We start from the raw sequence: 25,829 nt of genomic DNA on the forward strand, positions 1-25,829 counted from the left end.
AAAAAGAGTCCCAAAGTCAAATACAATCTATCCCCCCTTGCAGGAGGATGCCCTATCCTGCCTCTGTAGGTGCTCAATAAATGTTTGATACATTAACTGTGACACGAACCAGAGAAGACAAAAGAAATTAGGGAAACGAGGAGGAAGACGCCTTCCTGTGAAGGAAGAGAGCTGACTCCCCTCCACCTTTCTCCCTTGCACTGATCCAGGATCCCCGCCCACTCCTCCGACCTTAGGAAGAAGCAGGCACTGCGCATGCTCTGTATCCAGGGCTTCCTACGGGCGCGTCGCCCCGCCTCCTCCCGGCGCACGGGCGCGCGCGCGCGGTCCCGGGGAGCGTGCCCTGCGTGCGGGTGCTCGCCGAGCCCGCCGGGCGCTAGATCCCCGGGTGCCCCGGCCGGAGCCAGAGAAGCCGGCACCGGGCCGAGGTGGCTAGCGGCGACGACGCCCGAGGCGACGAGGAGCTTGGGCGGTGAGTGAGGGCGCCGCGGGCGAGCGGGCGGGCACCTCCGCGCGTGCGCAGCGCTGGACCGCCCGGTCAGAGGCGCGCGCCCGGCCGCCGGCCAGAGTGTCCAACTGCGGCGGGGCCCGGCCGGAGGCATCGGGTTGTCGGCCCACCTCGAGCCAAGGCATGCATGGGCTCCTGGGACTCTCGCCCCGGTTCGAGAGGCGCTGGCCGTACCGACGGGCTTCCCGAGGGCGCTCTAGGTGGGGCGCCCCGGGCCAGGGGCAGGGCCGGCTGCTTGCAGCCCAGCGACCGCACGGAAGGGCGAGGCGAACCCGCCCGGGCTCCAGCCAGTTGGGTGCTCGACTCTGGAGGGGGCTCAGGTTCAGGGTGGGGGAACAGGTCGTAGGAGGGGGCGCGGCCAGGAAATCTTGGAGCCTTGCAGGTGGGGCGGCGGGGAGGCGGCCGCACCCCCTCGCCCGGAGAGGCGCACAGTTGGGAACGGGAGCAAACTTCCCCCAAGTAACTTTTATTGAGGCGCTGCCTGCAGGGTCTAGGGGGACAGATGTGTGGCTGGGTGCTTCAGACCGACACCCAAGGCTTGCCCAGCTCTGGTCCTCGCAGGACCTCGGCGAGAGATGGTGGGCGATTGCGGGGATTGATTTCCCTCTGGTGCTAGGAGAGCGTCCTCCCAAGTTCAGAGTGGCATTTGTAGTTCATTCACTGTTAAGATAGATGTAGAAGTTTGGTGTTTTGGTAAGAAGGATGTTTGCTCTGTTGGGAAGAAAAGTCTTATGCTGCTTTGTCTTACTATCTCAAAGAAAGTTTTGTTAGAGTTTGCTGGGGATTCCTATTTATCAAGCAACCTATTGTCTGTGCCTGCTTGGAGAAAACTATCTTAATTCTATTATTAGTTTCAAAAAGACCAAAGGAGATATTTGTTTTTTCGACTTATTTTGAAAATACTCCCCGTCACCTCGCAAATCCTTTAACATAGTAAGTAGTTTCCAAACTTGGCTGCACAGGAGAATCGCTGGGAAGTTTTAAAACTCTGGCATGCTCAAATTGCAGCCCAGGCCAATTAAAGCACAACGTAGTTTTCTTTTTTAAAAGATGCCCAGGTAATTTTGAAGAGTTTGGGAACTGCTGGCGTAAGTCAAGACTTGAGTTTTACAAAGTAATGGCATTCAGTTTATAATTGATGGCATGAAATTCCAGCTCATTTTCCTTAGATAGGAACTCACAAAGGGTGGTTTGTTTCCCACCAGGGAGGGAGCAAAGCAGAATATAATGTGACTCTGGTGCGCACAACATTGTTCTAAATGTTTTTTTTTTTTTTTTTTTTTTTTTTTTTTTTTTTTTTTTTTTAAGAGAGAGTGAGAGAGGAGAGAGAGTGAGAGAATTTTTAATATTTATTTTTTAGTTCTCGGCGGACACAACATCTTTGTTGGTATGTGGTGCTGAGGATCGAACCTGGGCCACACGCATGCCAGGCGAGCGCGCCACCGCTTGAGCCACATCCAGCCCCTGTTCTAAATGTTTTTGAATTTGTGCTGGGGCTGGGAGCAGGAGCTAGAAACTTGATTTCGGAGGGGGAAGACCTCCATTGCAACATCCAGTGTACAAAGTATCTGAGGGGCCAAATAACTTGTGAACAAGCTCTTGAATACCACCTGATCAACATCCTGATTGGAGCCCCCCCCCCCCCATGGTCACTGAGTGTCTCACTCTGGTTGGATGAAGAAACTCCCCTTCTCAAACGTCATCAACCAATAGCTTTATAGGTCACCTCCAGCAATAACATAAACCAATAGACAGTAGCTATGCAGGGACCCATTTGGGACCTCTCCCTTATGGGAGCTGCACTTCCTCTCTGTTTAAAGAAAGAAATATATTCTGTCTCTTTACCATCTATTGTCCGTGGGTCTCATTCTTTGAATCCTCGAGACAAAGAACCTACATCTTGCTGCTGGATGTCTCACATTTGGGGACTCCTTGGGGCTCCTGGGAAGGGTGAGTAAAATGCACTGACAAAACTAGTAGCTTCGTGGCTGGTCTAAATACTTGGGTACAGACTTATTGGAGGAGGTTTACTCAATCCCCTCTGTCTGGAGGGAAGAATGTTGGTCAAGCTCTACTTCAGCTTCTCTCTGTGGAACAGGAACCAGGTCAACCTATTTGTTCAAGTTTCTGCTTCTTTCACTTTCTGATAGATTCTGCTCCATGGTGGAGGACACTTACACTCCATGCAGATTGGATTCAGATATGAAGACTTGGTTGATCTGAAGTCTTTGGAAAAGAGGCAACTCATAAATTCGCAGACCATGAATCGAGCAATCTGTCTCTTTCTCTACTCCTCTGCTAAAAATCAATCTCTTGCTCTCAGCCCCCCTCCCCCCCATCAAGGCTATTGGGAATTTTCAAGTCCTTGAGCTGGAACCCCAATCATATCCTTGGTAATTGCTTCTGAGATAGGCACCAATTTTGCAGGGTTTTTTTTTTTTTTTTTTTTTTGCCTCAATTCTCTTAACAGCTCCTAGGCTAGACTCTAGGATGAAAGATATAATTCAAGCTAATCATAGTCAAATAAGCATGCATCTCTTCTAGTAGAAGGGACCCAATTGTATGTTCTCCTTAATTGGGGATATTACTCAGAACATTATCAGAACATTGTCCAGGCTGTGGAAAAAGGCAGGGAATGTGGGAGTTTGGGCTGTTTTATTATTAATGCGCTTTGTGTTGTGGAAGGGAGTAATGTTTGGGAATTTCATAAGTATTCAGGATGTGAAAGGATCACCAAGAAGGAAAGAGATAAAAGAAAGTTATAGGCATGGAGATATATTTTGCTAGGAAAAGTTGAAGAGAAAGTATATTGTATGATAAGGACAAAACTAAGGATGTAAAGAAGCTATAGAATGTTTAAGAAAGTTGTGGATGGTTTGTGGAAGGTAAATACTCAAAAATTTTGTGTATGTGATTTAATTGGCTATAATTAGTACAGTTGGTTAACATTGTTTGAGATTTTTATGGGGTCAAGTTTTGGTGTGCTGGTACAGGAAAGGGTCTAGTTCTTTGTTGGATGGCAGTGTTTCTTGGAGCCTTGGTCTGCTGTTAATTGTCAGGACGATTTTTTGTGTGTGTCTCATGGGCTTTTGTTGCTTTGGAGGCTGGGGCTTGGAAGGTTGGAGTTATACTTGTTTTGGGGTCTTTTAAATGTTTGCTTCATGACTGGTTGAACAGATGCCTATGTTTTGGGTTGTTGCAGTATGGTCAATGCCCTAGGTGTGTTTGGCTGGATGCGTATATACATCTAGGGGCTGGATATGTTTGTCCAGGAGTTTTATCTTAGTGTTGATGGGTTTGTGAAGTAGAGGCTCTAATGGGCTGGTACAGGCGAGATGGTTGCCTTACCTGTGTTAAGTCTGAATGGACTTTCATTTTGTGGACTTCCGCAGTGGTGTTTGGATGGGGCTCTCAAGTGAGCATGTTTGATTCTCAGATGTGTATCTCTGGTTGCATATATTTGGTGTGTTGCCTGCATTGTGGTGGCCTAGAATGATTGTTGTTTTGTTTACCCAGTTATGTGGTGGTCATTTGGGGACTTTTGAACAGATGTGGGCTCTGATTCTTTTGAGACTTGGTTTGCCTGAGTAGTGAGGGCCTGGTAGATGTAGGAGATTATCTTGATGGGACCATATTGGTATTTTGAGAAGACCTTGTTGATTTGATGCATGAGGTGTTGGGTTTTGGTATGTGTCAGTGGACTGAGGTTTGCCCTTAAAGAAACCCTTGAGTAACCTTCATACTGGTTCTCCCTCTAGAAGTCTTTCAGCTAGTGGTAGTCCGAACACAGGTAGGTCAAAGTTTATCATGACAGACAGGGAATTACAGGATTCAGGGCCACATCAGTAAGAGTGACCAGTTTGATAGGCTACATTCCTTTACCTTGCTCACTCATGAGAAATGGGAGGAACACCAGGGGACGCCTTGGTTGGGAGACAAAAGGAATAATGGGACATCTTGTCCTTCCCTTTTTGATTTACAGATGGGAATTACTCCCTCTACTGACCACACACCCTTAGAATGTATCTTAAATAGTTGAGATCAGATTGACCCACAAACTGTAAAAAAGAAATGCTTGATATTTTTCTGTACAGGAGCCTCGTGTGAGTATAACCTGGAGTATGGGGAAAATGGCCTCCAGAGGGAAATATCAACTATAACACCATTTTACAGTTAGACCTGTTTTGCAAACAAGAACAAAGGGTCTGAAGTCCCTTATGTGCAGGCCTTCTTTGCCTTAAGGGACAACCCCAAATTATGTAAAAACAAATGCTATATAGATATGGTACTTCTTGCTGTTCTCACTTTAGGACCAAATCATGGAAGGACATCTCCCTTTTAAAAAAGAATAATATCCCATGTAACTGCCCTTCCTATCAGGGATCCCAAAGATGCCCAAGGCCCCTAAGATAACACCCCGTATTTATTCCTCCCTTCTGCCTTTGTAAGAAGCAGGTATGGGCCTAGATGGGAGACCTACCACAGTGCATGTAAAGAGAATGTTCCCTTCTCTTTACATGGTTTAAAGCAGACAAAGGCTGACTTAGGGAAAATTTCAGATGACCCTGACAGCTGTTTTGAGTTTTTTCAGAGACTAACTCAAACTTTTGACCTGGCATGAAAAGATGTTATGTGGCTTCTCAATGAACCCCTGACTCCAGATGAAAAGATGGCAGCCCTACAGGCTGCTGAGGTGTGTGGGGGATGAAACATATGCAACCAGTGGGAACAGGGATTTCCTGACTGGCCAAGGAAATGAACACTTCCCTGAGGGAAGACAAGCAGTGCCCCAAGATGATCCCCACTGGGATCCTAACTGTTCCAGAGAGGACTTGAAAGAAACATTTTCAGCTCCTGTATTATAGAAGGGCTCAGGAGGACTTACACTAAGCCTTTAGGTTACTCTAAGTTATCTCAGGTTGCTCAGGTAGACCCCCTCTGCTTTCCTAGAAACACTTAGGGAGGCTCCGACCAAATATACCAGCATGACCCCAGAGTCTGTGGGGGGCCAATTTATCTTAAGGGATCACTTTATAACCTAGTCAGCTTCAGACATCAAAAGGATACCCCAGAGAGTTCCCTTAGAACCTGACAATACTCAGGACAATCTTCTTAAAATAGCCAGTAAGATTTTTTACAGTAGAGATCAGGAGGAAACTTAAATGAAGGAGGAACAGAACTTTTTGAAAGATAGTGGCTCTAGTGACTACAACAGAGTAGGTCAACTCAAAGTGAGGCTCAGGAGAAAGGAAGCCTACCTCTACTTGCTTTGGTTGTGGACAGGAAGGATACTTCAAGTAGGATTGACCATGGAAGTCAAGGGTGGGGGACCGCCTTCCCAAACCTTGTACTGTTTGCAAGGGGGACTATTGGAAGTTGGTTGTACCTAGAGGTGAAGGTCCCCTAATTTAGACACTTCATTGATGGTCCAGCAGCCGGACTGAGGAGGCCCAGGGCATCTCTCATTGACTCCCCTTTCTTGAACCATCATGTCCATAAGGGAACCTTGAGTGACCAAGACCATAGAGGGAGAGGAAATTAGTTTCCCTTTGGACTTGAAGTCCGTTTTTCTGCCCTGTTTTCAAGTCCTGGTCTCGTCTCAACACTCTTGTAACTGTAAAAGGAATGTCTGGAAGACCTCTTACCAGAAGCTTCTCAAGACCCCTCTGCTATGAATGGGATGGCATTCTTTTTATGTTTACTTTCTTAATCACACCTGAGAGCTCAGCCCTTTTATTGGGGAAGGACATTTTAGTCTGTGTATATCCATCCATTCTCATGGCACCAGGAGGAACTTTCTGTCTAGCATTGATGGAGACTAATATTAATCCAGAAGCATGGGCAAAATAGGAAGAGAAGAACAACTTTTGTTAAGATCCATATAAGGGTCCCATCTCCTTCCCACATCAGAAACAGTTTGTCTTAAAACCAGAAACAAAGAAAGGGTTATAAACTGTAATAGATAACTTAAGAATACATGGCCTTCTGAATTTTGCAGTAGCCCTTGCAGTACTCCTGTTTTAGGGGTACAAAAGCCCAATGGGAAATGGAAATTAGTATAAGACCTTTGGTTGGTAAATGAAGTCGTGGTCCCCATTTGCTCAGTAATCCTTAATTCTTATACTTTGTTATCTCAAATTCCAGAGGACTCTGAAAGGTTCTCAATGTTAGATTTAAAAGATGCCTTGTTTTGCATTTAAAGAGCCCCTCTGACCAGTCTACTTAGTTCACTTGGATTATTTAACCCTAATGGTTTAGAGATAGCCCACACTTGTTTGGACAAGCCCTAGCTCAGGATTTTTTCCAGTTCAGCCATCCACAGAGGTCATTTCACTATGTGGATGACCTTCTCCTCTGTGCTTCTTCAGATGAAATCTCACACAGGAATACCAAAGCATTACTTAATATTCTGGCAGAAAAGGATACAAGGTCTCGAAGCCTAAAGCCCAGCTTTGCCAAGTGTCTGTCAAATACCTGGGATTAGTGTTGAATATCAGGAGAGGAAAGGATTAAACCTATTTCTTCTTTCCCACTGCCTAGGACTCTGAAGCAACTAAGAGAGCTGTGAGTAAAACAGGGTTTTGTAGACTACGGATTCCAGGGTATGGGGCAAATAGCCCGTCCTCTCTATCAGTTAATTAAAAAAACACGCAAAGCTCAAATACCCATGTTTGGGAATGGGAACCTGAACAGGTCATTGACCAACTTAAAAAGGCACTACTTCAAGCACCTGCTTTGAGCTTCCCCACTGCACAGACTTTTTATTTACATGTCTATGGAAGACATGGGAAAGCATTAGTAATTCTGATTCAAGAACAGAACCCATACAACCACCTGTGGGATACTTGATCAAAGAATTGGACTTAGGTGTCAAAGGATGGCCAACCTGCTTGTGGGCAGTAACACCAGTGGCACTTCTAATCCCCAAGACTGCCAAATTAATGATGTTAGGAAGAGATTTAACTGTACTTACTCCCCATAATGTGACAAGACTCCTAGAGGACAAAGGGAGTCTTTGGCTCTCAGGTACCAAAGTGCTATTACTTGAAGAATCAGCTGTCCAATTAAAAACCTGTCCCTTTGTAGGGACAGCCATCTTTCTTCCTTAGGAAAAGGAAACTGAACACAACTGTGAACAAGTAGTACTCCAAACCTATGCTGCTAGGGAAGACTTAAAAGACACCCTCCTAGAAACTCCTGACCTAGTTCTTTTTTACAGGTGTAAGTTCCTTTATGGAGCTGAGGGTTCATAAGGCAGGATATGTAGTGGTCACCTTAGAGGCAACTAACTATTGAAAGCTCAGTCCTCTCACCAGGTGCTAATGCTCAGTGTGCAAAACTCATAGCTCTCACCAAGAATTGTAGAAATTTGCAAAGAATAAAAGTGTTAATATATACACAAATTCCAAGTATACCTTTTTAGTTCTTTATACCCATGTTGCTTTTGGAAAGAGAGACTCTTTTTTTTTTTAATATGTATTTTTTTAGTTGTAGGTGGACAAAATACCTTTATTTTTATGTGGTGCTGAGGATTGAACCCAGTGCCTCACATGTGCCAGGGAAGCGCTCCACCACTGAGCCCCAACCCCAGCCTGAGACTTTTTTTTGACAACTAATGGATCTCCTGTTAAATACCATAATGAAATTGACAAACGCTTTTTCTGTCAATTTGAAGTCCCTGTAAAATATTGTAGGGGTCATGACAAAGGAAGGCAACAAACTAGCTGATCAGGCTGCTACAGCTGCAGCCAAGGAATGGCTAACTGTAAGAACAATAGAGGCACCTGTGATCTGGGAATACTCTTAGAGATGCAGCCTCAATACTCTGAACTTAAAAAGAGTGGGCCCTCTCACAAGAATACTCTCCTTACCCCTAAGGATGGTAGCAAACAAATAGGAGGCCAATCAGTGAGAGTTCATTAAAACCTTCCACCAATCTTTTCATTTGAGCATAGACAAAACTCATCACATGGTACTAAAGCTATTCACAGGCAAAAATCTCAGATTCACCAGATCACTAAGCCTGTGAAATTTGTCAAAAGAACAATCTCCTCAATAAAAAGATAGATCCCTTAGGCATACAACATAAAGGTAAATATCCTTAGGAAAACTGGCAGCTAGATTTCACTTATGCCAAAATCAAGAGGCATGCATCCTGGTCTGGGTAGACACTTTCACCAGTTGGGTGGAAGCCTTCCCTTGCAGGATGGAAAAGTCCTTAGAAGTAATTAAAATCCTGGTCTCTGAAGTCATTCCCAGGTTTGGACTTCCCAGAAGTTGACAGACTGACAAGGACCTGTCCTTCAAGGCAACTGTCACTCAAAGTGTATCTACAGCACCTTGGTTTGCAATAACATTTGCAAATGTTAAAATGTGTGCCGGGAGGCCCACATCATTAGGAAAGGTGGAAAAGACCAACAATATCTTCAAAAGATACCTTAGAAAATTAGCTTAAGAAACCCACTTCCTGTAGCCTACCTTGTTCCCTATAGCCTTACTACTAATCAGGAACACACCATAGACTTTAGGCTTAAGCCCCTATGAAATGTTACCTGGATTACCATTCCTCCCTAATGACTTTTTAAAAAATTTGTTCTAATTATTTATACATGATAGCAGAATGTAGTTTTATTCTTTGTACACAAATGGAGCAGAACTTTTCATTTCTCTGGTTGTACAAGATGTAAAGTCATACCACATGTATCTAGGCTAATGATGTTCATCTCATTCCACCATCCTTCCTGCCCCCATGCCCCTTTCGCCCAATTCAAGTTCCTCCAATCTTACCCCGCCCTCCACCGCTCGAATAATGACTTCTTGCTTTACAAAGAAATAGCTGGTGGGACTGCAAATTGGTGCGGCCAATTTGGAAAGCAGTTTGGAGATTCCTGGGAAAGCTGGGAATGGAACCACAATTTGACCCTGCTATTGCCCTTCTCGGACTATTCCCTGAACACCTTAAAAGAGCATGCTACAGGGATACTGCCACATCGATGTTCATAGCAGCACAATTCACAATAGCTAGACTGTGGAACCAACCCAGATGCCCTTCAATAGATGAATGGATAAAAAAAATGTGGCATTTATACACCATGGAATATTACGCAGCACTAAAAAAATGACAAAATCATGGAATTTGCAGGGAAATGGATGGCACTAGAGCAGATTATGCTTAGTGAAGCTAGCCAATCCCTAAAAAACAAATACCAAATGTCTTCTTTGATATAAGGAGAGCAACTATGAACAGAGTAGGGAGGAAGAGCATGAAGAAAAGATTAACTTTAAACAGAGACATGAGAAGGGAGGGAAAGGGAGAGAAAAGGGAAATTGCATGGAAATGAAGGGAGACCCTCATTGCTATACAAAATTACATATAAGAGGTTGTGAGGGGAATGGGAAAATAAACAAGGAGAGAAATGAATTACAGTAGATGGGGTAGAGAGAGAAGATGGGAGGGGAGAGGAGGGGGGATAGTAGGGGATAGGAAAGGTAGCAGAATACAACAATTACTAATAGGGCATTATGTAAAATTGTGTTTGTGTAACCGACATGATTCTGCAATCTGCATTTGGGGTAAAATTGGGAGTTCATAACCCACTTCAATCTAATGTATGAAATATGATATGTCAAGAGCTTTGTAATGTTGTGAACAACCAATAAAAAAAGAAAAAGAAAAAAAAAACAAAGAAATAGCACAAATATAGGATATACCAGCCCTAGCCAAATTCTGAAATACCTTACAAAAACTTTCAGGGGCATGCATTAGAAATACTGGTCCTTATGGTCCTTTGCTGTTCAGTCCTAGAGATTTAGTATTGGTCAAGTCTCTCCCCTCTCTCCATCTTTAGGCCCAGGGAGGGCCCTCACAAGTAATCCTGGTTTCTCTGACAGCATTTAAAGTGGTTGGAGAACCAGCAGAAAATCCTAAAGGTAAGCATCCCCAGGGAGAAAAAGACACCAACTAGTACTCCTGTGAGGCACTGGAGGATTTCAAACTTCTGTTCAGAGAAAGAGACATAAGTAGCAGTGCCCTTGAGAATTTGGGGTCTGATAAATGATAATTGGATAACTGCTCTTGGGAGTAGGACTAACATAAGTTGCCCTTGATTCTTGGAATAGGTGTGAAAATGTATGGTTGTGTCGGGATATTGGATAATAGTTATCATACTGTTTTTATGTAGATATGGGAACTGTATTATGATGGATTCAACTTTTGGCTACTGCCTTTAACTTACCTGATAGTTGGGTATGTGGAAGAAAATCACTTGGAATTATCCCTGCCCTTCTGGAGGCTTGGAAAAACTTAAATTGCACTGTGTCACTTCAGATGCAATATGAAAAATAATTTCCTAATCAAGAAATAGACTGTTTTTTAAAGGATGGGAGGATCTGGGCGTGGTGGCACATGCCTGTAGTCCCAGAGGCTTGGGAGGATGAGACAGGAGAATCTCGAGTTGAAAACCAGCCTCAGCAACTGCAAGGCACTAAGCAACTCATTGAGACCCTGTCTCTAAATAAAATACAAAACAGGGCTGAGGATGTGGCTCAGTAGTTGAGTGCCCCTGAGTTCAATCCCCTGTACAAAAAAAAAAAAAAAAAAAAAAAAAGCATGGGAGGAGGATTTTTCAGAGCCAGGCCAAACAATTTAATATCAGTAATGATTCTGTGACCCTTTCTGGGCTCAGTAAGCTTCATATGAACACCTAATTGACATTTCCGGTTTTCTTTGAAAATTCTTCTTACACTCCATCTGATGGACCTGTCTTGGGATTTCTAAATACATCACTATGCTCCTGGACATTTGAGGTGACATACACCACAACAGAGGGTATAATTCTTCCCTATATAGTCAATTACATGCAGAGCCCCCCCCCCCAAAAAAAAAGAAACATTTATTCTTAAGCTTAAATTTTCCCCCTCCCTGTAAAGCCTCCTGTTCCAAAGTTAACACCTCCAGTCTTTCAGCAGGATGAAGTTCAGGAACTTTTAAGGGAACTGACCTCCTTTACTATTTTCCTCTCAAAAATTCTTTTTAAAAAGGCATATTATTGGGGATGAGAATATAGCTTAGTTGGTAGAGTGCCTGCTTTGCATGCACAAGGCCCTGGGTTCAATCCCCAGTACTACCAAAAAACAAAAAAAGCATATTATTGGAGTTTGGGCCAATACATTATTCAAGTAGAATAAAATTGATGATGATTTAATTTCCGAAGAACTTTCTGGCTCCAGATACTCTCAGCAAAAACCCCCTACCTTGTTTTTTCAGTATGGATTCCAAATAAACCTGGAGCCAGAACAGAGTCTATTTTTCATTTGTGGAGATAAGGCATATATTTCCTTGCCACCTGTCTGGACAGGCTTTTGCTCATTGGCCCACCTAGCCCTAGAAATTTCAGTAGTACCAGGGGACACTAAGATGCCTCAGATCCTTGATCTTTAAAAGCTATTCTATAGTCAAAAGGGCAATACCTGCAGCTCTCCCTATAATTAATACCTTTGATATAAGGAATGGAAGGCACAGCAGGGGTAGCTGTTGGAGGAACCTCAGGACGTCCCTGCCCAGCTGGCTAAGAGGAAGGGTGCAAAAACTAACCCAAAAGGTAGACCCTTTGGCAGGGATGGTCCTACTATCAAGCCCTGGACCTTTTGACCACCCATGCTGGGAGAACTTGTGTATTTTCGAGAAGAATGTTATTTTTATGTTAACAATTTTGGCCAGATTCAGGTCCACTTAACAAAACTCTGATCAGATTGTAACTTGGACATCACTGTGGGCACAACTCCTTAGATGGTTATGGCTCTTACTTGTCCTCTTAGCTATGGTGTGTTTACTTTTGGTCTCAGGTCCTTGTATGTTAAATAAATGCCTTAATGACATCTTCTTGCCTAGAAGCAATCAAACTTCAGGTGGTACTAAAGAAGGAGCCCCAGATGCATTCTTGAGGTCCTCTAGATAGACCCACTGAAGAGTTTCCCTAACTACCACAGTCAACACTCCCATTTATCCTGCAGAAGCTAGATGATCACCTTCCAAATACCCTAATGTCAGTTAGGGTTACTCAGAGCCAGAATAAGAGCAGGAGCTAGAAACTTGGTAGGCAGACAGGGTTGGAGCTTCATTGTAACAATTCCTGTTACAGAGTGTCTGATGGGCTGTGGTTAAGCATGTGAACAGCACATGATCAACATCCTGATTGGGTGGGAGGGGCATGATCAGTCAGAGTCTCACTTTGATTGAATGCAGAAACTCCCCTCCCCAAAGGTCATAAACCAATAGCTTTAAAGGTTACCTCCAGGAATTACATATAAATCTCTAGACAATAGCTATTCAGTGGTGATCAATTCAGGACCCCTCCCTTCTGGAAGCTGCAATTCTTCTCAATTTCTTTAAAGAAAGAAATAAATTGTCACTTTATTCTACCCTCTTTTTTTCCATGGATCTCATTCTTCAGATCTGGGTCTCACACCTTGCTGCTCTGCCTCTTGGGCTACTAGGCTCGCCTTTTATGACCTCTTGCCACTGCCACGGGGCTTCTCCTTTTAACCTTTTCTCAATTCCTCTCCCTGAGCCCCACTCTTTTACCATATTCCAACCTTAGAGAGAATCTCTCTAGAATCAGATACTGTACCTGAAGAGTTACAGTGGGTTTCCATAGCAACAGGTCCTTCAGGGGAAGTGGGCAGGCCCTCTTGCCCCTGAGTTTCTAAACAGGACTCTTTTCTGAAGATTTTACATCACTTTTCAGTTCTTACACTCAGTGCAGATAAGGGTGAGCATATCCAGTTCCAGGTTTTCTAAGATAATTATAGAACCATTGCTGTTGTATAGGGTGATACTGGTTGCCACTATATTGTTCTCCCCAGAATATTTTTTCTCTCCAAATCTTTGCACCCAAAACTGGTTTAACCAAGTTCCAAAATGAGGTAGAAACAGTTTGTGTCTCATACTTTTCCTTTCAGGTACACAAACCTAAAAATGTGTGCATCATTTTTCTAAAGCCCTAACATATGTAAGCAATTGAATAGTGAAATGTCTTACAGCTATGCAAAAAATTTTGGACAATTTGTAGCAAAAAATGCCAGTATCAGATTTTCAAGTTGTTTTGTTCCTAGAAAGTACTCTGCCCCAGATTCTTTACAAAGTTAAACTGTGTGTAATGTTATACCTTAACAAAGGGAAAGGCACAGTCTTAAGCATTTGCCCATTTCCTCCCTCCCGCAACACACACACAAAGATCAATTTTTTAAGAAGTGTTCGTTCTTTCATGCTCAAAAGAGATAATTGGTAGTCATCTAATTTTAGTTTGCCTATCTTAGAATTGTTAAAACTGTTCTGAGTACAATAGTGCAGAAATAAATTATTTATGTTTCAGACTTTTTATTTTGTTTTTTGAAATCCTTCAAACAGTCATATCATCCAGAAATCAATGAGTTAATTGGACAATATGCTTCAATTTGGCCCTTTTTCTTTGTGTGCATAAACATGGTTTGTAACAAAATCAGCATTTTAATTTTACATATAGTTTTAACTGCTTTTTTACTTAATATTATATCACAGATGTTTCCTTTAAGTCCTTTGAAAATAGAGTTTTTAATGATGGATATGCCTAGTTATTTCCATTTATACTTTTTTTAATTTCCATTTTTACTGTTTGAGAATATGGTATTAAATTTTCAGGTTGCAAAACCTGGGTTGTCCACCTCTTGTCAAAGTGACCTTAATCAGCTAATTCTTTAATCTCCTTTTTTGGGGATAAGAGTAGTCATTCACACGCTATAGAGTTTTGGTGAGATGGAATAAACCAAATATAGGAAGGCTAATCGAGATTGGCCAGGGTGTAGATTCAGTTAAGCAGGAAGAGCTGAGATAAATACCTTTGCTTGGAGTCTGCTTCCCTGTGACTTGCTTAGGCTGGATTTACAGCAGAATTCCTGGGCAGAGGTGAACTGTGAGGCTTGTTGCCAAATTGCTTATGCCATGACACATTGTTTTACACACTGTCTCAGCACTTCAGTGTTTAATCCTTCCTGATTTTCTATAAAATTGATATTATTTTTAATTGTAATTAATTTTTTTTCAACTAATGAAATTAGTGATTTGCTTTCTTGTTTTCCTTTTGGGAGTTGTCCTGGTACTTTGCTACTTTACTTTTAAATGATTTTTTTTAAAGGTGATTGAAAATACCTGTCTTATGAAAAATACTATGACTTTATCATATCTGTAGAGTTTTTTCTCCCTTTCCCACAACTCATTATTTGTTTTATAATTTACTTGATGGTATTTTCTAAACAAAAACCGTTTTTATGTGGTCAGGCCTATTATCTTATATTTTTTTTATTGTTTTTTCTTGTAAACATTTATGCTTAGAAAGCCAAGAGGTGAAGTAAATGAAACAAAAACTTGGGAAACATTAGATCTTTTAAAATTCTATAGTTGTACAGTTGTATATGGAGATGAATTGATCTTATATCATGCTCCCTCCCATTTGCTAATTCTGTCACACTGTATATCCTTTTTTCATTATTTTGTGTTTTTTACTTCATAAAAATTTTAAATCTTAATATCTTTTCTTCTGTTTTAGATCTTTCTCACCTACACAATTGATCTCTAATTTTAAGGCCAAATCCTCTTAATCTTAGATTTAGAATATATAGAAATCTAGTAGAGCAAGTCACACTGCTCTTCTTTTTTTTTTTTTTTTTTTTTTTTTTTTTACTTTTTTTTGGGGGTGGGACTAGGGATTGAACATAGTGGTACTTTACCATGGAGCCCCATTCCTTAACTCTTTATTATTATTTTTGGACAGGGTCTCACTGGTTTGCTTAAGGCCTTGCTAAGTTGGTGAGGCTGACCTTGAACCTGCAATCCTCCTGAGTCACTAAGATTATAGTCATGCACCTCCATGCCTGAATGAGTTTTGTTTTCTTTGCCTCACTCCATGTATTTCTTGTTAGGGTTCTTCTTAGGTATTCAGGTTTTTGTTGTTGTTATTGTGATGTGTTTATCAAATTGGCTGTTGCTAGGCTAAGATGGTTGTTCATTTTATGTATTTATTTTATAGTTGTCTCTTATTCTAAAAACATTGCAGTTTATTCTCTTGGGTTTTCTAGTTATATAATCATTTGCAGATAATGACACTTGTGTCTGCTTCTTCCTAATAATTATACCTTTTATTTTGGTTTTATGGCAGGTTGCAGTAGAGTTAGCGTTCTGTAATGTTATAACATGCTTCTGGAACATTATCAAATAGTAATGATGATATTATACAAACTCGTGTTGTTCTTTAATAGGAAACACAGCAGTAGAAAAAAATAATGGCTTTTGATTTATCATGGTTCTTCATCAGGACAAAGGAAATTTATCCTTTTATTTCCAATTTTACCTAAAATTATTTTTGTTTTTTAAGGGATGTGAATTACATATTAGCAAATGACCACTGGCATCAGCATTTTATCACTGGTACAAGTCTACTGACCAGAGTCTCAAATATCAAACTGGATCAAATTCTTCCTTGGGGATAATTCTTGAAACAATGAATTCATGAGAACATTGAAACATTATGTGGTATTCAGTGCGTAATCATCTTGAGTGAAGTTGGGTAGAAGACAAGTCACCAGAGCTTTTTTTGAAAGACAGTATTTCACATTGCTAAATTGTACAGTAATTTCTCATCTATACTATTTATATCAGTTTATAAAATTGGTCATACCTTCTTTGTTTTCAAGGCAAGCACTCTATCAAGTGAGCTGTATCCCTAGCTCCCTCCCTTCTTTCTTGATGCCCTTTCTGCAATTGATTTTGGAGGATTCCACACACTCAGCTTTTCCTTCTGTACCACTGGCCTGCTGGTTTCCTCTTTTCCATTGTTTTTAAAATTTATGCTAGTTTTCTCTTCTAACCCAGTCTATTAATTTGTAAAGGACCAAGGCTCAGCTCCTGCCAAGCTCTTGGCACAGATAATCACAAGTCTAGAATAAAATACCATGTAGCTGCATAAGACTCCTAAATGTATATCTCCAACTCTTGTAGAGCTGACTGCTTTTTTTTACTTCTTTCAAGTAACTTGGATATGTAAAATATAACTCAGTCTTAACTGTACCAAAGCAGAATTTCTGATCTTTCTGGCAAACCTTCACCACCTGCATCCTGCTTCATTTTCCAGGTTGTTTATATCTAAAGGCTTGGGGTCATCCTGATTCTTCTCTTTCTCTTTCTAGATCCAGGCTGGCAGCAAGTCCTGTTGCACTGTCTTCATAAATGATTCCAAAATCCTGCCTTCAGAGTAAATCCGGACCACTTTTCTAACCTCTACTTCCAGCATCTTTGCCCTAGTTTCTAGCATCTATTGCCTGGATTATTGCAGTGGCCTCCTAACAAATAACTGGTCTCCTTTCTCCTTCCCTGGTTTCTCTTTAGCAATATAACAACCAGAGTAATGTTTTTAAAATATTAAGTCAGATTGTTTTTATCCCAGTACCACAAACATAGACCAGCAAAATAGCAACAAGAACCCGAACCTTCTAGTGATCTCTTGGAAAAAAGGCCAGATTCCTTAAGAGTCACAAAGTCCTTTACAATCTGGTTCCTGCTAACTGTGATCTCTTCCACCACTTTTCTCCCTCTTGTTCTCCACTCCAGCCATGGTTCCTTCTTCCTTGAACATGGCAGGCATATTCCCACTTTGTGGGCTTCCCTTCTGCCTGCATCCCGCACTCCAGATATGTTCACGATCTACTCCCTCATCTTCAAGTCTTCACTTTATAATTGCCAGGTGTAGCCTGTATCTCTCATGCAGTGCTCTGCCATTTCTTTTTCTATACTATATGTTACCTTTTAAATCACTAATAGGATACATTATTTTATTATTATTTTTGTGTGTGAAATGTCTCTCTCCCCTACCCCTGCTAGACTATAAGCTCCATCAAGGCAAATTTTTCTTTTCTTATTTTTTTTATACTAGGGATTGAACCTAGGGGTGCTTTACCATTGAACCACATCCCCAGGTTTTTTATTTTGAGATAGGGGTTCACTAAGTTGTTTAGGGCCTTGCTGAGTTGCTGAGGCTGACTTTGTACCTGCAATCCTCCTTCCTCAGCCTCTCAAGTTGCTGCGATTATAGGCACGCACTACTGTGCCCAGTTAAATATTTCATGTTTGGTCATTAATGTGTCCCCAAAGTGCCTAGCACATAGAAGATGGTCAGTAAATATTTTTTGAATGAATATAGTCTTTCTTCATTTTTTTCCCCCCAGTGAATTCATGAGAAAGCAGTATATGCATAATCTTTTGGCATTTGTGAATCTAACACCAGTGGTTTAGTATCCCACCAGTAAGGGAGAAGTTCCAGGGCATGTAAAATTTATAATGGTGGTACTGATACAGAGAATGCTTATGAGGTTTAAATAGGGTACGTGTGTAAAGCACTAAGCTGTGTTAATGTGTAGGACCAGGTCACACTTAACTTTCAGAAGAGCCTCAGTTGTGAATTCTACAAACTTCTCTCAGATTTTAGCTTAATCAATAATAGATAGCCATATCACTGAGAAGCCTTTTACAATATGCCTGGGTTCCCTGTTAAATATCAATGAACTATATTTTGTTCTCTAACCCATTGGCATTTATCTCTTAAAGTGGAATGTAACCATTTTCTTCTTCAATGCTTTCTTAGTATTCAGGACATCGTTCATGTCTCCTTTAAGCCTTTTTCCCTGTGAGGTTCTAACTGAAATCATTTCTATAAGGTGATTTTGAAACTCTTCAGACCCCAGAGAGGCACATGATTGAACATGATACTAAATCCACAAAATCAAAGATTTCAGTCCTTTACCTTCTGTTTCACAGACAAGAGTATACTGGAGTCATCCCTATAGCAATCATTATAGCAGTATTTTTCAAGTTGCACTTAAAGTGTTTCTAGTCTCTTTTTGTGCCCTTCAAATCCAAGAATATCTAAAAAACTCAGACTCTTAAGAGAATAAGAAATATTTGAATGATTTGTACTGTTTGGAATTGCTGTGCAGCTAAGTGGTGTCTCTTATAAGACAAAAGATAATTATTTTAGAGATAAAGCAACTAAAGTTTAGACAGTAAAAATCATGATGAATGCATCTCTAGAAATGTATAAGCCTTACAGCTGTTATCTAAACACAAAAATGTGAAAATTTTCAATTCTACTATTCTTTTCAAGGTGTATCTACTTCCTCATGTATGTTATTTCTACTTAATTTTTCTGATAGTATATGAGCAAGAAAAGCCCCCTGTTCAATTAGAGGTGTAAACATTTTAGCCATTATTACCATACAGAAATAAAATTTCATAAGCATGTTGTTCTGACTCAGTCTACCTGATGAATTTGTCTTGACTTTTAAACTCTGATTAGATCTGTTTTGCTATTATGAAGACTCACACTTTTGAAAATCACATCCTTAAAAAGTTATTTTGTATTGAATCCTAAATAGTCACTACTATGGGCCAAGTCTGAATGGAAAGTGTTGACCTTACTCTCTGATGATGGATTGCATTTCCCATCCTTTAGGCTACATTACTGGATAGCCCATTTGGAAAACAGACCTTGTTTTTGTAGTTCTACATTTTGTTTAGAGACTCTGTAATGATTGCTGTCTTCATGAAAGTGTTTTAGTTCTTTTGAATTGCTCCCTTGCTTCTTCTACTCATCTGTTTTTGTTTGTTTGTTTGTTTGTTTGTTATTTGGAAGTAGTGATCTTGCCTATCCAGCACAAGCAAACATATCTACTCAGTAGTGAGGGACTTATTTTGGCCCTCAGATACAATTATATTTTAAATCTCTGTGAACAGAGAAGGACTTATAATATAGACCACCACCTATTTCATAACCTGCATTAATGGAAAATGTAGGTGAGAGTTGAATGTAATTATAATAAAGTCAAACTACATTTAATGTGCTTTCAGGGAATTATTTATGTTCGTAGAAAGTCTGAAAATTGATAAAATTCTTAATTGGGGTTAGAGCAGACTACTGTTCCCCCAATAATCTTATTACCAACATTCAAAATGGTGAGAAGCTCCATAGAAGCACCTCCCTGTTCAAGGGGACAGATTCAGTTGTTGCTGTCTCTTATGCAGCCTTTGCCCCAACCCCTTTGTAAGTGGAGTTGCATCCCAGAGTGTGCCCACCTTGGGATATAGGGCACCTATGTGCTTGAAGCTGGAGTGCTTCTGTTGGAAGGTGAGCTGTTACCTGAATGTAGAGAGAGAGTGGAGGGAAGAGTACACTGTGCAGTCATGGTCAGTCTTGCATGGTAGATTTCCCCACCACTCGCTCTGGTGATTTCAGCACATATTTAATACATGCTGTCTAACTTCTTTTGTTGCAATTAGTATATTTTCTAGTTAACTTATACCATTTAATCAGTATTTCTTCGAGACCTGTGGAATCTGTCCATCTTACCTGAAATTTTGGATTACTTTATTAGAGACTTTATCTTACCAAAGTTAAGAAGGTCTCATCAGAATGCCAAAATCAATCCTGAACTCTTGGTTAGCAAAAGACTTCTGGTATATACTCTATCAACATTAGTCAGGGAGTTATGTGACCATGTGGGTATGGATTAGAGATGTCAGTATATAATAATGTTTGGGTTGGATTATAAAAAAATGAAATGCCCCAAATCAGGACAAGCTATATTTGATTGTACAGTCTTTCTGTAACATGATATCATTATTAAGTGTGCAATAATTTGAGAAACAGAATCCTGTTAAGATGCACAACCTCAAACATTTTTTGAAGAGTGAAGCTGAGAAAATGTTTCAATACCAACTTTGTAAGTAAAAGACTATTTTTAATGAAAAATTATTGCTGGTAGATGAAATATTTTCTTTGGAATTTTTCAAAGTCTTAACCTTATGTCCAACAAGCCGTTTTCTTCTATTTAATCTGTTAGAACGTTTTGATATTGTATACTATCTACTATCAATCGTATCAGTATAATATTTAGGTAGATAATAAAATGACACTGATGGGAGGAGCATTTTCTATCAAATGTGTCTCTTTAAATGAAAAAACAGTGAAAAAATTTTCTTGAGCATCGACAGCCATGCTTACTTTGGAGAGCAGCAGAGGTTGCTGCTTCGTATAGGAGAAAGCAATGTGTAGAAAAATATTTATTTCTGTTTTTTTTTTTTTTTTTGGTGTGTGTGTGTGTGTGTGTGAAGCTTATAGGAATAGAGTCTACTCAAAAGCTTATTTAATTTTTTTTAAAACAACCTAAGGTATCAATTAAAATGATCTTGTATTTCATAGTCTGTGAATCTTCTGAGATCTGGCAGTGCCGAGCTGCCACACAGTGTAATGAACAACAGAATATTAGCTCTGAATGCTGATGTTAGTTTTTGTGGCACAGATTGTCATATTTCTCTTGCGTCCTCCAGTCTGTCTACAGTGTACAAAAAATTATTTTGGAGTAAATGGTTGGAAATTATGCTCTAAGAATTAGTTCTTATTTTCTAGTTGAGTGAAATAGGAAAACAGGTATGTGTAAAAACCTGTCCCTGGCCCTGATCATGTGTAGTTTTTTAAGAAAGTTTTTACCAATAAATTCCAAACTACTTATGAATCTGGGCATCAGTTGTTTTCATACATTTTGGTCTTAGGACCCTCTGTACTTTGAAATATTTTGAAAAGCCCAGAAAACTTGTTTGTGGGAGTCATACCTATTAATCTTTACTGGAGTAGAAATTGAAATATAAAAATTCTAAATATTTACTTAAAAATAAGTAGCTATTTTGGTTGAAACATACGAAGAAAATCTGACCCTATCCAGATAAAGTAGCTGGACAAGTAAGGATTTTGTGTGTGTGTGTGTGTGTGTGTGTGTGTGTGTGTGTGTGTGGTGCCCAGGGCAAGTACTCTACCAACTGAGCTATATCCCCTGCCCAAGAAAGGAATATTTTAAAGCCTTTCCAGATAATTGTGTATATTTGATACCTCACCCAAACTTGATAAGTGGTAATTTTTTGGATTAATTGCATGTGGAATATAAAACTGTATCTTTGAACATTTTGTACAGTTATTGTACTAAAATCCATTGATCTGTTTGTACTTTGAATGGATTTTTTTAAACCAGTGTATGATTCTGTACAGTAATTGCATTGTTATTAGGAAACATTATTTCACTGAGTAATGCAAATCTTTCAGATGTTGACACTTTTCATTATATAATATCAAATAAATCACATTCATCTACTATCACTGCTCCCATCAGAACAGTCTAAGTGTTAGGAAGCTGTCAGACTTATGGTTTCATAATCAAGGTTCCCAAAATTCTAATTTTTGGTTGAAGCTTGAATTTTATCATCAGCAATAAATACTGTCAGTTCTCCTTGAAGTGACAGGCTCACTTCATTCATTGTTGAGAAAATGTCTGCCAGATACCTCAGTCTGAATAAGCACACTTTATTCTCTTAAGTGACACTGATGTTTTTAAAAAGCTACTGGTTTGACTCGTAACACAAACAGTTGAACAAGTGTCTTTTCTCAATAGAAGAAATAGAAGGCAGACATTCTATTTCAGTTTCATCAGAAATGTTTTATGCATGCTTCCCCATTTCGTGACACAGAATATTAAGAAGGTATGTACTCAAGGGTTGAGGTTTAATAAATTAAACAGTTTTTACTGATGCGTCTCCCAATGATTCCTCAAGAAACAGTACTTTGGTAAAGTACAGTAGCTAATCTGCATTCATTCACCCAGGCTGTTTCACTACTTGCCTAAATCCCCCATCATGTGGGTGGGAATGGTGAAGAATGGAGAAGAAAAGGTGACTGGATGGGCCCTTGAGCCTGTCTTCCCTTCAGCTGTTCAGGGTTCCCTGGGGTGACCTTCAATTGGCTAAGGAACCAGAAGCTTGATAGTGAAAACTTGTCCTTTTGTTTTGGAGCTTCTGAAGAAAACCCTGTCTTTCTGTTTGAAGCAAATGGGCCTCCTATGAGGTCATTTAGTCATGTCACTAGGACCAGATGTTGCTGAGAGGCTTCCGAGGGATTCTGTCACTTGTGCCTACTTCAGATACTTTTTTTTAACTGGTGAAGTTCAGGATTGCTTAAAATGATTAATGGTTTCAAATCATACACATATCCTACAGGCACACTCAGAATATATTTACTTTATCCTACCTTCTAAGAAAAACTTCTAACTAATTGAATTTGCTATATGAACATTTAAACAGTTTTATTTTTTTTTTTGTTTTTGACCAAAATAAAACTCATACTGTGACTTTAAAACAGTTTGTTTACATTTTCAGCACTACTAATGGTTTTTAAAATCATTTTTGGTGGTACAAGTTTCCTTTGCTAAAGGCAGTAGTCCACCCAGAGACTTTCTAGCCATGCCCAAAATATTTAGGTACTTCATTATTGATATTACCATTTCCAGTTATTTTGATACAATATTGTAAGGGACTATAGACTGAAGTTGAGAATTTGAGGTGGTGGTTGTTATTATTTTAAGTCAAATGCCTGATTACACTCTGGTTTTTAGTAGAGTAAAGCAGAGATATAAATAGTGTATTTTTGCTGCTTGTGCCCATGTTCTGCAGCCATCTAAAATGAGGTATCTCCCATACTAGCAGTGTGATTTGTTTGCAGAGGAAGCATGAGTTTGTAGACTGCCCTGTATACACAAGCCTATTTTATTACTTTGTTTGAAGATTGGGTGTGTCTAATGTAGTGGAAATTCATCCATTCAATGTTAAATACAGACGAAACACATTTCACAGCCACATAAAAAGTCTTTTTAATTATCCATTTTTGGGGATTATTCATATTACTGCTTTACTCCTTTCATGTGAGCTACTGAGAATTTTTCATTCTTTCCAGTTCATTAAATCACCAAAATTCTCTATTTGTGTTATAAATAAATATGCCAGACCATGAATTGAAGTTGGTTGATAAAAGCAGCTTTGTCCTGGTAATTGATTCTTATTTCTGGTTAACCCATACTTCTCTCTGAATATCTACATTACATTGAATTTTAGACTTCTAATGAAGCCTTACTTTGAGCACATGTAGGGACTTGCTTTAAGTTGAGTTTTAAGTATTTTCATTTGGATTAGCTGCAAGATGAATGTAGTATTATAATTCTATATTTGTGCTTAGACATGTTCAGGAGAGCCCCAGGACACATTTAATAGGTATCTAGTTTCTTTGCCACTGCACATAGTTTAAACTTGCAACTCAGACAACTAAAACATATTATAAACCTCAGTCTCAGACAATTTTATCTCTAGACTAGCTGTACTCCACAAATGTAATCTAGAGTGCTAATTGGACTTGGAGTGTTGGGTTTGAACCTTTTCTTATATAACCAATGAAAAGCCAGGTGTGTGGGTGTGGCACTGTTAGCTCCCATTGGAAATATAGGGTGCAGTCCTCAGATAATGAACACTCTTGTCAGGCAACATAAGGAAAAATAGAATGTGAGAAAGTATTGCAGTTGTCCATAGAGAGTCTGGAAGCATCAGGAAACCTTCCTTGCTGAGATTTCTTTTTTTGTTGTTTGTTTTTAGTTTTAGTTGGACATAATACCTTTACTTTATTTATTTATTTTTATGTGGTGCTGAGGATCGAACCCAGGCAAGCGCTCTACTGCTGAGCTACAACCCTAGTCCCCTTGCTGTGGTTTCTACCCTGTGGACCGCATCTTGAAGGACATGTAAAATTTCAGTAGGCGGTTTTGTAGGGAAGAAAAGATAGTGAAGATGGTATAAAGCAATGGAACCATTTGTAATGTGAAAGTATTGTCTGGTTACAGGATGAGTAAACGACAAGAACAAATCAAAAGAACTGATGGTGAGTTGGAGTGGGGTCACAGAGATCCAAAATGCATTGCAAGTCAAGTGGCTTCCCCTCATTGAGAAATGTGAGATAAAATTTACCCTATCTGGGTAGATGCTTTGTCTGCATGCATTTGGCATGCAGAAGAGCCCACTCTCAGTTCACTTGATAACCTCTGTAGGAAGAGCATCACAAAGTACAGTTTAGATTTGGGCAGGTTCTTTGCCACTGCACATGGTTTAAACTGCCTTTTCTTCTCTATAAAACCATATTCAGAGACTTTCTTCTTGATTTCATCTACCCTGCAAAACAGGCTCTTTGTCACTCTACACGTGGCTCCATTGCTTCCTGCCAACCTCAGTGCCTTTTCTTCTCTATAAACTATATTCTGAGACTCTCTGCACTTGATATTTCTTTTCTTTTTTTTTTTTTTTTTTAATGCTAAGGGGGATTGGACCCAGGGGCTCTCAACCACTGAGCCACATCCTCAGCCATTTTTATTTATTGATGGGGTCTTGCTGAATTGTTTAGGGCCTCACTAAGTTGCTGAGGCTGACTTTGAACTCTCAATCCTCCTGCCTCAGCCTCCTGAGCCACTGGGATTACAGGTGTGCACCACTGTACCTGGCTCTTTTTGGTCTTTTGAAAAATGTTTTATTTTAAATTCTATAAGGGGGTATTACTTTAAGCAAATACTGACATCAACTAGGATTCCTGTACTAAACTCTTAATAAATCCGGTCATCCCACAGCTACCTACTTATAGAAGAGGAAACTGACTCAAATGTTAGCTTTCTCAGTGAGGGTAAGCCACACGAATTGTGCATTATGGAGCTCTGTCATTGCTCCAGTCAGCATTAGCTTTTTTTGACTTGTCTTCTTTATTCACCTACCCTGCAAAATGGACTGTTTCTCACTCTGCACATGGCTCCATTTCTTCCTGCCAACCTCACTGCTTTTTCTTCTCTATAATATAAACTATATTCAGAGACTCTCTGCTCTTTCTTGGTCTGGTTCCAGTTATCATCATTAGCATGGATCTCATATGTATAAGTCCATGCAACTGTTAACTAAAGAAATGGCTGCTGCTTATGTTATTAAAACAAAATTTCGGTACCGACAGTTGAGTTGCCACCCTTTGAAGGTGTATTTTGACTATAATGTTTTTAGTCTGCTCATTAGAGTTGAGGTCCACATATAAAGGCTGTCTGCCTGTGTCTATGTGATATAGAGATTGGGGAAACCCAAATTAATATCAAGTCTCCATGAATAGTCTTGACTTTATAAGTGAGACAACTTTGAGTATTATTTTATGAGCAATTAGATTATTTTATTTTATACCTCTGGGTAGTTCAAGTACTGGCCTACTTAAATAGTAGATCTTAATTACAAAAATGAAAAATAGACTTGCTGAATATATTATTAGACTTTAATTTTTGTTTGGAATACCTAATTTTTTTTTAGTTCTGACACATGAAGTCAAGCTAAGTATATAAACTCCTCAGCTTC

The 25,829-nt window shown here is 39.9% G+C and overlaps 1 protein-coding gene across 3 annotated transcripts in view; it reads left to right on the plus strand.

The window, feature by feature from the left end:
* The first annotated feature begins 337 nt into the window (after positions 1-337).
* BTBD3 (BTB domain containing 3) overlaps positions 338-25,829 on the plus strand; it is a 43,019-nt gene continuing 17,527 nt past the window's right edge. The window contains exon 1 of one of the 3 annotated variants that reach the window (XM_081289117.1): positions 338-472. The gene's annotated coding sequence lies outside the window, so the exon portion shown is untranslated. Of the gene's footprint in view, positions 473-553; positions 630-25,829 lie in introns of those variants that run through there. The other 2 variants (XM_081289116.1, XM_081289118.1) reach the window with 2 other exon arrangements.

This window comes from Spermophilus citellus (genome assembly GCF_964194105.1).
Source record: "Spermophilus citellus genome assembly, chromosome: 4".
In the NCBI taxonomy this organism is placed as follows: Eukaryota; Metazoa; Chordata; class Mammalia; order Rodentia; family Sciuridae; genus Spermophilus; species Spermophilus citellus.